At 39.2% G+C, this 4,143-nt stretch overlaps 1 pseudogene across 1 annotated transcript; it reads right to left on the minus strand.

Moving 5' to 3' along the window:
- Positions 1-1,660: 1,660 nt before the first annotated feature.
- Positions 1,661-2,135, minus strand: LOC114609189 (annotated as a pseudogene). Its single transcript, XR_003709478.1, has one exon. The product of XR_003709478.1 is annotated as a replication protein A 14 kDa subunit pseudogene (transcript).
- Positions 2,136-4,143: the final 2,008 nt, after the last annotated feature.

The raw sequence follows: 4,143 nt of genomic DNA on the forward strand, positions 1-4,143 counted from the left end.
TCCATGAGTTTGTGTAATTAACACAGATTCCCTTGCTATTGATTGTATGCTTTCTTATATTGTGGTCAGATAGGATACATAGAATTATTTCAATTTTTCTGAAATTATTAAGATTTATTTTGTGTTTGATGATGTGGTCTATTTTATAGAAGCTTCCATGGGTTGCTAAGTGGAATGCTCATTGTTTGTTGTTTATATGAAGAATTCTGTAGATATCTATTAGGTTCATTTGCTGTAAGATGCCCTTAATTCTGAGTTTCTCTGTTGTTTTTCTTTCTAGATGACCTGTCTTTTGGGGAAAGTCTGGTATTAAAACTATCTACTATTACAGACTTTGATTTAATCTTTGTCTTTAAGTTCAATAGTTTGCATTTATAAAATTGGGTGTGCCAGAGTTTAGTGTATGTATGTATGTATGTATGGGATTGTAATGTCTTTTTGGTTAATTGTTCCCTGGTTAGAATGAAATGTCTGTCTTTCTCTATTTTGATTAGTTGTAGTTTGAAGTCTATTTTGTCAATATTAGGATAGTGACACCTGCTTGCTTCTTGATCTCATATGCTTAGAATAGATTTTTTTTATTCTTTTACTTGTAGGTAGCACCTATTGTTGAAAGTATTATGAGTTTCTTGTAGACAACAAGAGATATGAGATTTTGTTTTATAAGCCATTGAACTAACTTACTTGCTTCGATTGCAGAATTGAGGCCATTAGTATATAAAGCTATTGAAAGATATGTGTTGGTCATTATCATTTTTCTGTTTAGTTATTATTTCTATTTTGTGTTTCCATAACTGTAGCTTCATTTGCTTGGTTTCTGTATTCTCTCATTCCTTTCTTCAGTCTAGAACATGGTTTCCAGTATTCTCTCTAGGGCTGGTTTGATGGACATGGATTCTTTTAGCTTGTTTATATCATGAAAAATTTTTCTGTATCCTTCAACTATGACAGATAGTTTTGCTGAGTTAAGATCTCTAGGTTTCAATATCTGCCTTTGAACTTGGGGTGCATTGCTGTGAGCTCTTCCAGACTTTAAAGATTCCATTGAGTAATAGTTGTTATTCTGATGAGTTTTCCTTTATGTGTGGAATTTCGTTTTTTCTTTTTTGCTTTCTGTGACCCCTCTTTGTTCTGTATAATGTCTTCATTATAATATGCCATAGGGAGTTTCTTTTCTAGACATGTCTATTTGGAGTTCTGTGCTTCATGTTTTCATATGGATATGTCTTTCCTTAATTTAGGGGAGTTTTCTTCTATGACCATGTTGAAGATCCAGTCTATGACATTGATCTGGGATTCTTCTCCTTTACCTATGGCTTTAGTTCAAAGATTTGGTCTTGTCATGGTGTCCCACTGTTCTTGCATATCTCTCAGTATTTTTTTTTTTTACATTCTTTGCTTGAGTGGTCTTGTTCTTCTACTTGTTTGCTTTACTTGAGCCTCTTGAGTTTTCTAATTGGGTAATTGAGGCTTTTTTGCTTGTTTTGGTTTTTTTTTTGTTTTTGTTCCATCTTTTTTTTTTTCATATTTTGGTTTTATTATTCAGACCATATATTGAAGTATCAATTTTTAAAAATTTATAAAAAGACTTAGTTGTAAACTATCATATTAGATTTACAAAAAAATACATAAAAAAGAGCAAATTAAATATTAGAAGTGATAGGTATTTCCCCCTTAAGCTGAAGGAGTCTTCTTTAATAGCCTTCAATGTAGCTCAAGGGCAATCTTAGGAAACTCAAGAAGCTCATTCATGTTGTGTAAGCCCTAAAGGAAAAAACTGAGGAAACTCATTGATAATTTTCACAGCTTCATTGTAAAGTTCAAGATCAAAACGATTGCAATCTTCCTTAAACTGAATATAAGATGCACATAGTATGGTTGCCTTGGCTGTGACTTTTCCAACTACTTCTATGACTCCAGAGATTTCTTCATCAAGTGGCTCCATCAATTCAATGGTTCCATTTTTTCCTTCTCCATCTGAAAGGATAAACATTTTTCCAGTAGGATGAATCTTTTCTAGCTTCCCCACGAAGCACATGGGCCAGTCGATATACTGTGTTAACATGCTGGCGTTGACGCGCGCTTTCGGAAGTTCCATTATGTCCACCATGATTCTGCCGCCAACACTCACAACTCGCAGGAAAGTGGAATATGATTGACACCCCCGTTTTTGTTCCATCTTTATTTCATCTCAAGTGCTCTTCAATATTTCTATCTCTTTACTGAATTCAGTTTTCAGATCGTGAATTATCTTCCTCATTTACTTCAGTCATATATTTGTGTTTTCTTGGCCACCACTCAGGCATTAATTTTTTGCCTCTTTAATTTCATTGAGCTAGTTTTTATGTCTTCTTTCAACTCATTGAATTCACTGACCTGTATGAAACTACTGAAGTATGAATGAAAGAATGAATGAAGTATGAAGAAAAGAATGAAGTACATCTGCCTGTTTAGTTACCTTAGGCTTTTTATGGAGTGGGCCATTGGCTGTCAAACTCTAGGGGGTATCAGAATAACTACAGAAATGTTATAAAAAACTCTCATCAGATGTGGCTGATGAGAAAAAAACTCTCTGGCTGATGTGGAAGAGCCTAGGGCTCGTGGCCTTTCTGATCTTCTAGATGACATGGCTATATCAAAGCCTGACCAGGTATTGGTTGCCCATATGTCTGTGGAGCAGGTCGATCACTTGTGCACATAGAATGGCAAGCAGACTCTTGGAACAGCCCAGATGTCAGCTCTGGCGTCCCTTTGGGGCCTGATTCAGAGCATCAACCCAAGCTGTCTGTATAGATCATGTCAAGATTTCAAAACCAATCTTCCACCATTTTCCTTCCACTGGCCTGGGAAGAATGCTGGCTTCAATCCTGTTGTAGCTCTCTGGGTCTTTATGACATGTGGGCAGGGGTTGTGCTCAGGAGAGTATCTAATGTTGGGCTCAGAGTATCTAATGCCTGCGGATACTCTGATTTTATATTGATTTGTTCTGGGTTTTTTGTTTTTGTTTTCGTTCTTGTTTTGTTTTTGTATAGTGCCAGGGAGTTGAACCCAGGCTTCCTGGATGCTAAGCAAGTGCTCTGGTTTCGGTGCCACCTTTATTCAGAGGTGCTGCTTGGGATGACTTCATTATTGATCCTCCCTTTGAGACTGAACCAAAAATACTTAGAGGGGTAACTGTGCCTCACCTGTAGTTATTTTGAGGAAGGTTTCATTATGATAGCGAGAAGTTGTTTCCTACAAGTTAAGTTTTTTTTTTTCACGTTTATGCAGCATGCAGATATCTTAACACACAGGCAGGCAGAGGAGGCCAACTTAGATGAATGGACAAACTTCCACAAGATTTACTCAAGGCCCAAGAACAGCCTGCCTTCAGAGAGGTTGTGTGTAGTAATGCAGCTTCAGCGTGACTTGTTTTGTGTTTATAGCTCTCTTACCCAGGGTGGCAGGCCCAAGTGTCTGAGGGTAACCCCCTTGGGTTTAAAGTGTGTTGGTGGCCCTCTGCGGAGAGCTGTTGTTCTCATGAGCAGCATTCGGTTTCCACCTGGTATCGTGCATTCATTCTCAGGGGCTGAGGCTGGAGGAAAATACGAGAGCAAAGGAAGCGATGTTTTCTATGTGAGGCAGACGTGCTCCAAAACCACATAGGGCGGTGCCTTGGCCAGTATGACATGGGCCCTGCCAGTGGCATAGTGGACCCTGGAGGCTCGTTGACCTGCTGACTTCCCAAAGGCCACACCCTTCAGACTCAAGTAGACTTCCTTTGTGTACTGGCCTTGGAGTTCAGAGCTGAACTGAGGTTGACTAAGAGCCAGAGGAGGGAATCCATGGTCACTCTAAGAGGGCTGTGACACAGGACAATGTGAACACCAGTCTGTGCTGTTCAAAGTTGGTGTCCTGCTCCTGTGGCTCTGACTTTTCACTTATGGGCCCTGTGGGATCATCATGGTTTCCATAAGTGAGAGGCCAGGAGGAGGCAAGAATGGGGTATGACCCTTCCTTAGACTCATTGAAGGTGGCAGCATAGCTGCTTAGTGCTATGTGGTGCGATGATTGGGGAATTCTCCATGTCTCTGCCATGCCAGCTTTTTACTGAGACCCGTTCTCACAGGTTATTTCTTTGGGACAGTGGTTAGAGTACAAGAA

This window comes from Grammomys surdaster, unplaced genomic scaffold, assembly GCF_004785775.1.
Source record: "Grammomys surdaster isolate TR1022 unplaced genomic scaffold, NIH_TR_1.0 125950, whole genome shotgun sequence".
Lineage (NCBI taxonomy): Eukaryota > Metazoa > Chordata > Mammalia > Rodentia > Muridae > Grammomys > Grammomys surdaster.